Source organism: Myotis daubentonii, chromosome 7 (assembly GCF_963259705.1).
Source record: "Myotis daubentonii chromosome 7, mMyoDau2.1, whole genome shotgun sequence".
NCBI lineage: Eukaryota > Metazoa > Chordata > Mammalia > Chiroptera > Vespertilionidae > Myotis > Myotis daubentonii.
The window spans coordinates 27153385-27168560 of record NC_081846.1 but is presented as its reverse complement, the minus strand read 5'-3'; positions in this window follow the sequence as shown (position 1 = coordinate 27168560).

Here is a 15176-nt window from a genome sequence, read left to right as displayed (position 1 = left end):
TTCTCAGGGAGTTAAAGCATAGCCATTATTGAAAATTCACTTCTACCAAGGACTTCAGCACTGGTGTGCCTGGATAAAAAAAAGGTATGCATAACATTATGGCAATTAATTCTACCATAGTTAAGCAAACCAAGTGAGTATTACAAGAATGCTATAGATAATGCCCTCAGGGCAGAAGATGATCACTCCCAAGCTGCCCTCGAACAAAATTATATATTTCTCATTGTGTAAGGATTTATCCAGAACTTTTTATTTCTTCCCTTAAATTTTCTTCACAATGCAAATGACAGCAGTGATTCTTCATACAGATTATATATACTACACATCAACAGGGTTAATTGTGTACCTCTGAAAATTAGTTATCTTTCTAAGTGGCCTTTCAAATTGGCTGGAGTTTAAATTATGTTTATACTGAGAAAATATTACATAATAGTATCATGAAATATTTATACTATGGAAAGTTGTATTATAAGATTTTTTTTCATTGAGATGAACATTTGGGGATGAAAATCAAACATAAAATCTAGTAAAACTTTAGAGTAATGAAAATTGAATCAATGTTTGTGAGAAGGCATACATCATCTAGTTCTAGAGAAGTATTTGATTCTATGATAATTCATTTATTCAAGTATGTGTTGAACACCTGTTGTGAATAAACCACTGATAAAGGCAGAATTGTCTTCCGCTATACTTTCACACTACAGTATAGGGACTCAATGAATGAACAATTTCAATACAGTGGGACAAGGGCACCAATTCAGGTGGCAGTGCTGATATTTACTAGTTTGTCATGGTGTATGGTCACTATTTTTGAGAATGCACAACAAAAACATTTTCAACAATTACATCTAGTGTTCAAAAATAAAAATTAAGATTAAAAATGAATTTGGACCCTCCCAATGTTTAAGCATCACAATCACACTTTTCTTCTTCCTTCTCTGCATATAAAACCTAGTTGGAGTGTAAGCAGGGTGGGCAGTGAGGCAGTCTTGAAGAGCAGTGCTGAAAAGTTGAGCAGCATGACCTGAAAATACCAACTAGACTACCTCTAGATCTCTGACTTAGTGCAAGTTAATTCACCTCTTTAAGCTTTAGTTTCCAAGTTTTGTAAATTGTGGAGGAATAACACTTATCTCCTTACATTATTGTGAGGATTCAGTTAAAAAATGCATGTTAAGTGTTCAAGAATGTGACCATAATTATTAGATATTTTTATAATTCTTAACCAAAATTGTGTTTAGTAATAAACACAATAAACATATTTTTACTTTGAAACTTTAGTCAATAGAATGTTTAGTGCAATTCAACTTTCTTAGTTACAGATATACATATGGAGGCCATAAAAGGCCTTAGCTGATTTGCTCACTAACCAAATACATGTAGACAGACCACTTATCCATTCTGCCCCATTTTCCACGTCAAGAAAATAAGAATCTGGGGGCACTTGAACCACAAAACTCATCCCATCTATCAAACATTTAGCCTCCACCTTTTCAAGTTAAAAGGTGTTTCTCATGTCTTTGAACTCTGAATGAGCAGATTCATGGCTTCACTAAAGAAAAGTGAACCGTATGTTAAGTATCTACCTCATTACAACTGCTACTATTTCCCTGAAATGAGAACCCAACAGACAAGTAGGGTCATAAATCTGTTTATCTTTCAAAAAGTTATATTTATGACAAGATAGATATTAAATAAGGTATGTTGTCTTTACCACTAAAAACTTGGCTGCATTTTGACTGTCGGATATTAAATCAAGTTCATTTCTAGCTTTTGAATGAAAATCCTATGTACAAGTATTTTATGAAGGTGTGACTTGGGCATCTAACTCCTAAAGTCAGCAACTTAGAAAACCATACTTAAAAAGCAAATGGACCCCTTTCTTCAGATAGCATCTTCAGATATAGCACAATCAGTCAGTCATTCAATCAATCTACCATACTAGACCTCAAATTATTTCATGGGATATTTGTGACAACAGAGTGGGCAAAATTCAATGAAATGGCTTGAGTTTCTATATTCAGCCTTTTTATTTGAACCAGTACATGTCTGCAGCCAATTCTGCTCACAACAAATTAGACATTTTAGCACCCCCTAGAGTACTGGTTGAAAGCTGACATCTGTAGTCATCATCCACAGGGCACATATGTTTTCTTTGGAATGTACAACATTGATTCAAATAGTGTAAGATTTTTTTTGTGTGGTTTTCTTTTTTTGGAAGTTGTGGCCAATATTTAAAATTAGTGTCAGGGACTCTCCTGGGAAAGCACCTAAAATGACAAAGATCAGAATTCCCATACAAATCACAGATAGCTTCACATCTTCACTTTACTCTTTTTTCTAGTTATAGTCTGGTCTGCATTTGTAAGATTCCTTTCATTTAATTTCTGAATTACTGTATTTAGAATCACTGCCATTCTTATAAAAGCTACAGATGTGGACTTAAGCACAACAGGCTCAGCTTTATTTTATTTTATTATTTCACGTTTGTATTTATTTCCTGTTGACCACACCCTTCCTAAACAAAACTTTGTATGATATCGTGACACTTTCCAAAATTTGAAATGTCACTCTACTCAGCTAAGATATATCAATTTACACTGGCTGGACTAGGGTTATATTAAAAACACTAAACATTTTACTTTTTTATTGAATTAACCATTTCTTTTTCTTTTTGTGTAAAACCATCACTATACCTTTCAATGCTGAGCTGAGAGCTGTAATCAAACTATCTAGAACATATACATGAGGAACATAAAATAAACATAAGGATATCTAAATGGAACCTATGGAAACATAAAAAATCAGTTATTTTATTCTCTTTCTGTAGCCACTATCTGCATCCAAGGAACTCAAGAAGCTAAGACACTACAAGATTTTGAGCATTAAAGAAAAAAAATAGGAGCACATTTTTAAAAAATCAGTGCATGCAAAAACTTAAAGATCATGCATGTATATGGGTTATTTCCTTTGTAGATTAAGGAATCACTTTTTTGTGGCCTCAGTTTACCAAAACATATTTAATGTGGCACTAACTGATGTCAAGATTGGCTTCCTCATAGTGCAGAAGATGTTTTACTAATTACAGGTTTTTGTTGAAGATGTGCAAAAGGGTCAAATAAATATTAAGATTTTTAAATAATTTTCTACAAAAATTCAGAACCAATTCCTCTGTCAGTGTAATTTTATGTATTGTGAGATCAACTACTCTTACTCCATAAGGACAGGCTTAGAGAGCTGTGTACACTCACTTCTCAGAGTGTGTACACCACCATTCACCACCATTTACCAAAAGCAGGCTCCTAGTACATCAGTATCATCTGTGAATTGGTCCATTGATCCCCATGGGTGCTGGTTCTTTTCTTCTTCTTAAAGTGTTTACTTGGAATTTCTGAAATTGAATGGCTCTCTGTCTAAAACTTTGGTTTTCCAAGACAATAAGTTATAAAATCTCCATTAATCCAGTTATGTTTCACATCCACTAAATGGTAGAGGGAGAAAAGCCACTTGTTTTGGGAGAGAACTGCTCTCCAATTCTTTGAGTTCTATGAAAAGCTTCTTAAATTTAAGGGGACAATGAACTCTATAAGTTAATATGATAGCTAAAATAAGGTGAAGTTTATTTTGTGCTATTATTATAATGCTATTATGTTTTATTATGAAAACAAGATACATACAGGGAATAAATTTCCTGGTTGAAAGCCTAGACATTTTACTTCCATTTCACATTTATGTGTTATATTTTATTTGCACAAGATAAAGTTTTCTGGTCTCCACCTCTTAGTTATTTCTGAAGTTTCCAAACCACACCTGTCTCAATGCTGTGAAGAAGTTATTACAATTTGAGTTATTAAAATTTGATTTTCCCTCCTACTCCAATAACTGAATCTTCTTTGAGATAAAGAATCCTACTTTGGCCAATAGTGCAAATTCATCCAAATAAAAGTTTTCCCAGGCAATTTTTAATGTATCTTTTGTTCATTAGGAGATAAAGACCTTTACAATTTTTGCATGTACTCAAACCAAGTTAAAAACACATTGTGAAAATATTGTAAGTGTTTAAATAATCAGGATACATATACATATGTAAATATGTATGCAAATGAATTTCTAAAATTTGCTGACTTCACATAAAACAAAATCAACCGACTAGATTGCCTGCTTATAATCTATAACCATGTAAACCATGTCAAAATTGTTTTTCTGCTCAAATCTTATAACCTGTCAAAATTATGTCCTGTAATTTCACTTTGACTGTGCTTGAAATCCTACCCTCAACCCCACAAACTTCCACACTCATTTTCTCATTCTCACTGTCATCAAAATGCAGCTGTTCTGCCCACAATGGCAAATGTTTGAGTTAAAACCAAGAGAGCTTGTGGAAGTAACTACAAAAACACTGATTGCTTTTTTCTCAGAAAGCAGATTCTTTGTAGTGAGTTTTTCACCACTGTCTCCCTTCCTAAAATGGGTAAAATGAGCATAGATGACGTTAATGCAGGAGCATCATAAATTGGAAATTCCTTCAGGTTGTCATGGTGCAACTTGCCCATCATTTAAAGATTGCACATTTCCAGGAATAGTAAGGATTCCTGTGAAATGTCAATGGCCAAGACACTTTGTTGAGACTTCAGCCAACAGTTTCCAGATGCATGCAAGGCAGTATTTGCTAAGTAGATATAGTCAGTATAATAAATTGCTGACTGGAGCTACAATGCACATCATCTAATTGAATTGGGAGTCTATGACTAATTTCTTATTTCGAACAATAGCCAGTCTCCTGGTGTAGAGGATTTCTACATATCCCCCTCTAAACTTTGCAGAGGTTTCAAGTCCTTGGGCTTCTCTATAGTTCCTTGTGAAGTTGTAATATTTTTCTCAGGTCTGTTTTCATTAATTTTCAGAAGTGTCAATTTCCCTCAGAGTTCCCTTCTTTTCTGAGTTGGCAAACATATGTTGCACTTTCCATAGAAAAATACAATAATTTCAGCTCACATGTTCTCATATTAATTTGCTTACTACTTGGCAATATAGAAAGCAAACTGGAGCATTGTTTTAAATGTGAAGAATTAGGAAAGGAGTTGATTTTCACTCTTGTCCTACAGTTACTATTCCACACCACTTGGTTATTAATTTTTGCATCTTAAAGGGACCAAAACTACATCGTGTAAACTCTCCAATTGGATTTCCTTATTCCTTGCCTATATTTAGAAAGAAAAATCCAGTTCTTTGTTAGCAAAGCAACTTTAAATGTTTCTTAAAAACATTTATGTCTAGTCAGTTAGGAAAAAGCAGTTTCAGCTTTAGTGTATGTCTAATAGTTTCTCTAATTTTTACTCGGTACAGTGTCTTTTTGAGAAAATAAATTTGGGCTGACACAAATATGCCAAGAGACTATTGTAAAATATTTATGATAAGGAATAGCAGATAAATAGCCAGCATGCACATGTGAATGTCAATTAATACCCTTGAAAATATTTTCCATGCTTTTAATAATTCAACATGGCTTATTTTACTAATGAATTTCTAGTTTAACCATTTCTGTGGTCTTGTAACTAAGTGGGCAAGAGGGCACAAAATAGCCTCTGGCTCATTAAAGCCCTGAATGCCTTTGCTGTGGCTTTATTTCTGCTCCACCTAATAAGACATGCAAACTTCAGCATTAAGTATCCCCAGCTAAAATCCATCCCATTTCATAATCAGATTGCTTGGTGTACTTAGTGCTGGATTCAATTAGCATGCTTAGAGAATCTGAAAAATGAGATACATACCAAAATGTAAGTCCCCAGGGAGAGTTAAGTGCAACAATCAGTAGGTGACTTGTGTCTGTCAGAGCCCTCTTGCACGGTGGATGTCAGGGCAGCTCTGGAGGAGTAATCCAGCACCATAGGAAATAGACTTGTAGTTCAGCTCAGTTTTTCTTCATTTAAAGTGCATTGTATCTGGATGGGGAAAGTCTCCACTCCCAGATTCTTCATCACTAGAGATCAGAGCATTCTTGAGGTTCTTCCTATCAGATAAAAATGGCCTTCAAAGTTTTCTAGGAAGGTATGGTGGCAGAAGACAGGTGTTTGCTTCCTTAAATCGACATTCAGAGAAAAGAGGGCATAGCTAATGGGTGGGGGTGAACACACAGCCCCTCTCCTTCCAGGTCCAGCAAGGAAGAAATTGAATGATTTTACCCACTTTGCTACACAGATGATTACAAGACTCGAAGCAATCACCCAGGCTGGCTAAGGTGTCTCATTTGATTATATTCTGTGAAGACAAAAATAAATAAAAACAAAAAATCAGCCACATCCTCTCTAAATGTCTCCTTTCAGCCAAAAAGATGCTCTTTCTCATTGCCACTTACATACAGAAGGTTTGGAGCAGCCTAGCTTGTGGCATGGTCCCTCCCCCGTGACAACCAGCTCTCTCATTCTCTCTCTCTTCCCTCCCCCCTCCCCCCTCCCTGCCCTGACTCCCTCCCTTCCTGCTTCTCTCTCTCTCTCTCTCTCTCTCTCTCTCTCTCTCTCTCTCTCTCCTCTCCAGCTGCCTTAGTCTGTTGATGCTGCTGCTGATTAATCAGGGATTCTGAAACAAAGAACCTACCTTCTGAAATAAGCAGTAATCTTTCTTCTCTGTTTCTGCAATCCGTCTGCATTGAACGGCAAAGCTGCCTGCTAGCATTCTAGCACCTTGGATAGTTCCTGCTCGCTAGGCCCATTGGAAAAGGGTGAAGAAGCGACTGGAGAAATGACAAGAAACCCGAAAGCAGCATCTTTCTACTTTGGATTTCGGCTCCCCGAGTCCTCCCCTCCTCATTAAAGAACTCACATCTAGGCAACAGGACCTCTCTCTCTTATCTGTCTGAGCTGAAGTGTGACTAGTAAATAATAAAATGAAAAGAGGATAAAGAAACCCCTTCATTTACATCCACTGCAACACTAGAAATCTATCAAAAATAAATGTTTTTACTACAGACGGTGTTTATAAGCTTTTCACCCCGGGCATGGCTGATGAAAATGGGCAACAACTTAAATGGAGCATCCAGATCTCAGTTTGAGACCCTTATTTGATATCAATTTTGCCTCCACCCTCCCTGCGCAGCCCAGCCAGGCACACAATTACTGCTGACGTACTTCAGGCTGCTGCTTGGGGAAAGAGGGGAGGAGCCTTTTCACCTCATCAAAACAGCTTCATGCCACCTGCTCCCATGGCATGAGAACAAAACTCGCCCACTTAGTAAGAACATGCACAGCTCACACGTATGACGGATAAAGGTCTCACTTGGAGAGTGTGCTTTTTAAAACAAAAATAAGATGTGATTAAGCTGTGGCCATGTGTGTCACTAACTCCTATAGACTCACAGTAGAAATTATTAAAAGTCATCGTATTCCCTAAATCTCCTGAGACTCTCCCCATTTTGTTTTTAATATTATATTGAATACAGACATATATATACCATAAGATGCAACCTATATATGTGCATATATTAAAAATACGTGTGTGTATGCACACACACATATCAAGTCCTAACCTGCTTTTGTTCACAGTAAAAAGTGGAATAAAGTGTAATGTAGCTGTTTTAATGTGTAGCTTGGTACTATGATAAAAGTAACAATAAGCCTTAAATTCCTGCTTAATATGGGTTAAATGATCAATTTTGAAAGAAAAAAATGAGCTTTTTATTCAATAGTGACCTGTAAATATTCTTCTGTCACATTTCTCTTAATAATTCTTATTGTAAATTACCTTAACTTACAAACTGGTTTTCCCTAAACATCTAAATTCATCACTAATTTCTTAGGGGGAAAAATTGTCCTAAATGTAATTTTTCATGCATCAAGAGAACATAAAAAAAACCCATAAACTTAAGTTCGCCTTATTGATTTTTAAATGCCATCTGGTACTGTACTATGATTTTGTGAATTTTATTTTTTTTAACTTGTTAGTATCTGGGGGAAAAATAAAATCAATACCTGATTTTACTGTAACGCTTTCAGTTTTCACATGTCCTAAAGTGCATTCCTAAAGTGAGTCACATGTGTCACTTAATTCCTGGTCCTTGTGCATCTACTTTTTGGTGGGACCAGGACATCTGTGTAATGCACTCTGGAATATTAGATAGATTGGATAGATGAAAAGAAGAAAGGGAAGTATAATTGGGAAAGACAACTGTCTCTCTCTCTCTCTCTCTCTCTCTCTCTCTCTCTCTCTCTCTCCTCCCTCCCTCCTTCTGTTGCTCCCTCACACCATCTATCACTAATAATTCTAAAAACTTAGCACATTTTAGAAAAGCAAAGTGCCTCAAGTACCACTTACAAACTAGTAGCAGCCACCATACTGTGAACAAGAGGTTGAGTAATGTATTGTTATTTTTGGTAATGAAGTTGTCTTTTAGCACATGACCAAAAGTGGGGAAGATTCCTTTTTTATTATTTTATTGTTTAAATTATTACAAATAGTAGTACATATGTTTCCTTTTATTCCCCATTGACCTTTCCCCGGCCTCCCTTACCCTCTGGCATGTGCCCTCACACCCCCTCCCCCCTCAGTGTCTTGCATCCATTGGTTATGCTTATATGCATGCATACAAGTCCTTCGGTTGATCTCTTATCTCCCTGCCCCAACCCTCCCCAGCCTTCCCACTGTAGTTTGACAGTCTGTTCGATGCTTCTTTGCCTCTGTACCTATTTTTGTTCATCAGTTTATAATGTTCTTTAGGAAAGATTCTTTATGATGAAATTACATGACAGTTAATACTGTATCATGGCTGATAATCCTATCAGGCTTGGAGGGCTATATTTTTGAACTACAGTGCACTTGCATAGAAACTAATGTAAAGCCTATTTCTACATATAAGAAAATTGATAGCAAGATAAGTATACAGACTTGCTCCAGGACTCACACTTATCGGCTCATTGGAATTAGAAGCCAAGGTCATTGGACTGACTGTGTACTCGTCATCTTTAGCCAACACAGTGGTTCTCAGTCACCTTGATTTCACTCACCAGGATAATTACAAATACTAAAGTGAGGAGGGACTAATACATGATTGCTAATTATAAAATGAAATTGTCTTTTTTTAACCATAAAAAATCCAAAAGTAGGGATTTTTATCTGAAAAGAGTCTGAAAAGCATATCCTATCTAATAATAGACAAATAGGGTAATTAACCATACCTCCGCTATGCTTCCCAACTAATCAGGGTGATATGCAAACTAACTGCCAACCAAGATGGCAGCCGGCAGCCGGCAGCCACGCAGCTGAAGTGAGCAGGAGGTTTGCTTGCTCCAGTGATGGAGGAAGCCAAGGTTCCTCACCTGCTGCATCCCGGCTCTGAGCTCCTGAAGCAACAGCTCCAAAAGCAACAATGTTTCAATTATAGAAGCTAAACAAACCCCAGATACCTGCTTTTAGCCAGCCACAGCCTCAGAGCTGGGAGCTCTGCTCAGCCACAAGCCAGGCTGATGGCTGCCAGTACAGTGGTGGTGGTGGGAGCCTCTCCCACCTCCTCAGCAGCGCTAAGGATGTCCTACTGCAGCTTAGGTCTGCTCCCCGCTGGCAAGTGGACATCCCTGGAGGGCTGCCGGGCTGCCAGAGGGATGTCTGATTACCATCTTAGGCCCAATCCCCCAGGAAGCAGGCCTAAACCAGCAAGTGGTCATCCCCCGAGGGGTCCCAGACTGCGAGAGGGCACAGGCCGGGCTGAGGGACTCCCCTCTCAAGTGCACAAATTTTTACAATAAATGTGTGGTCCTTTACATTTAATATTTTCAGTCTTAGGAAAATTTATGATTAGAGTGTTTATTTTCTCCTTCCTTTTCTCTCTCTCTCTCTCTCTCTCTCTCTCTCTCTCTCTCTCTCTCTTTTTTTTTTTTTTTTTGCAAAATGAGGATTGGGAACCATCAAATTATTCTAACCCCATCTTCTCAATCCCACTCTCTTCCCATTCCAGGCCATAATATCTATTGATCAGGCCATTTTTTTCCCTGGAAACACATAAGTGTGCAAGCGTTTATGACACATTTGAGGGTTGGTGTTGAGAAGGTCCCCAGAACTATTTCCTTGGTTTTACTGAATGAAACAGGAAAGGCTCTATATTTTTAAATGATCATAGATCCAAATGTAAAATTCATTTATACTTATTTTAATAATATCCAGAGAAAAATACATTGGACAAAAATAAGTTGAATTTTCTTATATTAAGTATAAAGACATAGAGAGGTCAACAAAGCACAAACTATAGTTATGTATTGATTTATTTATTATCTTCATAAAATATAAACATAGATATTTTTGTGTAAATAGAAAACCAGTCATTGAAATGCTTCATGACTTATTTCTTTTGAACTTCTTAAGTAAGGGTAGAGTTTGACTCTTTCTGTTATACTGACTCCCAGAGCTGATGCTATTGGGGTTAAATATGTCACTTCCATGAACTCAAACAGACAAGGGGAGTCAGAGCCCAGAAAGTGCTTTTTAGTCTATAAATCAGCCAGATGGCGGGGAGTGCTTTTTGTATAAAAGTGATGCAAATGAGAAAAGTGAGAATTAAAATTGATCAATCTAGTTACCTAAATTTTAAGGTTTTTATTTAAATATATCAAGATGTGCTCTCGAAGTCATGTCATAATTTAAAATAATGTCTTTTTAGGTTTTTTCCATGATCTGTAATCTTTCTATTATTCTTCCCACATTTAGCTCAAGGAGATGACACCTCTGTTATAATAAAATTATTCCACTAGGGAGAAAGCTAATCTCCTTTTCATCTAATCAGGATTTCTAAGCATTCTGATAGCAGCATGAAATGAAAGTCTTGGTAGAATGAGAACCATATGTTCCTCATGATTTTTGCCCACACAACAATACAGACGTCAGCAGACGTTGTATGTGTGATTTAGGGATCATGGAGCAGCAGATAACGACATGGTGCTCCTAGATCCAGAACACTGAGTAACTGGGGGGAAAAGATTTATTGTCTAGTAATGTGCACAGAAACTACATTTATACTGTCAAGGGAGCAAACTGGTAATAAATAAAATAGTCCCATGACAAGAAACATGTGAATTAACCCAGGTATCCTTTCTTGGTTTTATCAGCTGATATTTTCCAGTAAAGATTTCAGAAGTGGTTACGCTTATAATAAATGTCCTTATTGCTATTCTCAAAAACAATTTTAAAAATTGTTTAAAAAGGACCTGCACTCTCACTAGAATCAACCATCCCTTCCTTGAATGGACAAATTATATTCAGGTTTCAAAAATAAGGGTTATCTTACCCTGGTCGTCTTCTTTTTACCACATTCCAGATTTACCACCATCCAACTTGATGTTTTTTCTCTGTGTTATGAAATACTCTGCCAAATATGCCAATCACATTCCCCAAGTGTGCTAGTCTGAGATTCGTGGGAGAGCGGGACCCTTCTCTTCCATTCCCAGGCCCCATGTGTGGAACGCTCCGGGCCAGTGGCAGGGATCTGCTGAATGAATGCCTGACTCCAGGTCTGAATGCAGGGAGAAGATTCCAAAGTACCCATATACTGAGCAAGAAATCCTCTTTTTAAAAATAAAATTCTAAAACAAAATTTAAAAACACACATGGCCACATTAAAATTCAAATAGTTGAGGAAGGAAAATCTTTCCAAAGTGACTCCATATTTTTCTACCTGGAAAATCCATAACACACACTGTGAGATTGACTAGAAATAATGAGACAGCACCATAGGAAGGCCAATTGAATATAAAAACATAAGGATTATATTTAGAGGAAACATTTTTTTTTCCTCTAAGAGACCATCTTAAATCAACTCAGTCTTATGGAAAAAAATACCACAGTCTGGTTGGTTAAACTATAGACATTTATTTCTCACAGTCCCCACGGCTGGGAAGTCTAAGCTCGAGGTGCTGGTAGCTGAGGCCTTCTCCGGCTTGGAAGACACCCACTTTCTTGCTCTTCTTATAAGGACCCTAATGTCATCATGGAGGCTCCACCCTTATGACTTCAACTAATTACCTGCTAAGGTCCCACTTCCAAATACCATCAAATTGGAGGTTAGAGTTTCAACATACAAATCTGGGTGGTGGGGAACACACATTCAGTCCATAAAAGAGACATACAAGAAGATATGGGAAATAGAGAAATTCCTTCTTCTTGAATAGAAAGAATCAATTTTGTAAATAAATATTTCTTACTAAATTGATTTCAAAGTGAGTATAATTTAATATGATATTGTTTAGGCTGAAACATGAAAAGCTATTAATAAATATTTTCTTGACTAAATATTAAAATATTCTGCACAACTACATTGATTTCATTACAGTTCCCAACAGAGTTGACTGTGAATCAATAGTGAAGGTCAGAAAGTCCAGAAAAAGCATATATGGGTATTTAGCACATGATAAATATGCCAGTGCATATTAATAAGTAATAGAGTTAAATAAACAAAGAAATGTATACATACACATGTAATGAATTTTTATAATTCATTGCATAAAAACAAATCTAGATACTTGCTATTCTAAGTGTGGTCCAAGAATCTGCAGTACAGCCATCATCTGGGGCTTGTTATGTACATGAAGCTCAAGTCTCTCCCCAGACCTTCTGAGTCAGGAGCTGAATTTTAACAGGTTCCTAGGAGATTGGTGTCCATATTAACATTTGAGAAGCATTGTCTAATGAAATTCCTATAATGGGGAAGTAGTTTACAGCTACTTGGAAATGATAGCCACAGCTACACGTGACTATTGAGCACTTGAACTGTGGTTGGTACAATTGAGGGACTAAATTTTTAACTCTATTTTATTTTAATTAATTTCATAAAATCTCCATGTGGATAGTGGCTACCACATTTAGCAATGCAGCTGCAGACTTCCCTTGGAGATATGCATATAAAAAACATCATTTTACTGCTGAAAACTCTAATATGATCTTGGGGTGGAGATGACCCATCTAAAGAAAACATCAAAACTGGAAACAAGTGACAACAAAGACAGCTGAATAGATGCAAAGACAAAATATTTAAATGGGAAGAGATTAAATTTACAATTTATGTGAAAAATTAGAAAATTATTTGCAACCTTATGAGCACTAAGCATTTCCACATTTCTTCCATATTAGTAAAAACAAAGAAAAACTTGTAAATTAGCAAGAAATAAACACTACAGTACTAAACAAGGGCAAAGAATAGGAACAAGTCATTCACAAAGTAAGAACTTGAAATGTCATACCAATACAGAAAGAGATATTTAACCTCAGTAATAACGAATTCAAATTGAATCACAGGGGACCTTATTTTTTAATAATTTCCCATGCTGGTAAACATGTGGAGAAATGGATAGTAATATAAATGTATGAAATCAAAATGAAGGGAAATCTGATAGGTTTTTAATTTGTCTAATGAGCACAATCTTTGAAATCAGGATTCTACTTTAAGGACTTGATAAGTGTGCTCAAGTATGTGTTTGAGGCCATTCATGGTTTGGAATAGCAGACATCTGAAAACTTTCCACATATTCAACAATAAGTGGTTGAAAAATAAATTATCATGCAAATGTTAAAATTATAATTTAGATCTATATTCATTGGTATTATAAGGAGGGCAAGAGCACTAGTTCTGGAAAGGGACTGTCAGGCTGGTGTGCTGCTCTGCCCTATATCCTAACTGTGGACATTGGGAAAGCTATGTAATCTCTTTCTGCCTCAACTTATTGATCTGAAAAATTGCAATGCTATTAGTTCAAAGCCATGCATTTTTATGAATGTTAAATTAGTTAATGTATGTAAAAGTTTTTGTGATAAAAGTATCTAGCATTTAACATGACCAATAAATGCTGGCTGCTCATAATAGATGTAATCAGAGTATCATAAGCAATACTTGGAAAGAAAACCTATACTATGCATGGAACTCCTTAGTTTATGTTTTGAAATCCAGTGGCTATTTCTCTTCCTTCATTATCCCAATTGAAATATAATTGTATCTTACCTTCCATGACACTGTAGTCTTCTGTTCTTTGGTTTTACTTCTTATTTCAATGACTTCCTTTTCCCCATCTCCTACATTGGCTCTCTCTTCTGCTTGAGCTCTAAATGTTGGAATGCCCCATACCTGAGGCCCAGTCCTCTATCTCATTCTGTTCATATTTTCTTCCTGATTCCCCAGTCTAAAAAAAAGCGATTCAGTCACTTATTACATCATCCTAATTGCTTTCTCTGCAAATACTTATCACCTTTTGATACTATCTTTACACACACATACACATAGATACACATATAATCAGATATATTTTTACTACTGTTTTAATTTTATCAGTTTCTACTTCCTAGGATATAAGCCTCATGAGAACATGTACCTTTATCTGCTTGCTCATCTCTGCTTCCCAGCAAACAGAACAGTGGCTCATATATAGAAAGTGTTGAACTAAAATTTATTGAATAACTGTGTTACATATGAAATAACAATATAGTATGACATATGCATGTGTATAATGATGCTCATGCATAAATATAATATTCATAATAACAAATATTATATTTTACTTAAATTAACTCAATTATTCAATCACCATCCAGATCTTATGAGATAGGTGCTCTAATTCTCCTCATTTTATAGATTTACATGCTAGACTATTGAGGCAGAGTTGAAGTGATTTGTCTAAGCTCTCACAACTATTATATGCAGGGGGAAATTTCTAGTACAGAAAAAATAGTGTAACTGTACTTATTTCTGGACAGTGGCATTTTTTTCTTTTTTAAAAAAATAGGTGTATGTGCTGTTTAGTTTTCTCGAATAAGCATATACTATTTTTATAATAATGTTTATGGTAGTGGGAAAAATGTAAAATTCTACCTTCACAAGTTCCTCCAGCCCCCGTAAAAGAAGCCTGTGGGTTTCCATTTATTTTTAAAATGAGAAGTCTGGGGCAGGAGGATTTATGAAATGGAAATGTCGCTGATGCATTACGGAGCTGGCAATATCTGCAACAAAGAGATAAAAAATTCAAAAGTTCGTATGAGTAGTGTATTGGCCAGATAGGATTTGGGGAAAAGTCACAGGGAAAGAAGGGATTGCAAGTGGGAGCACAGCCTGCCTGATGGAAATGTTTGAAACGGTGTTTGGGAGATGCTGTCCTTCAGGACAGGGGCCAGTTGGTTGTCTGTGGTTGCCCAAGATGATACTGAGCCAGGTTTCT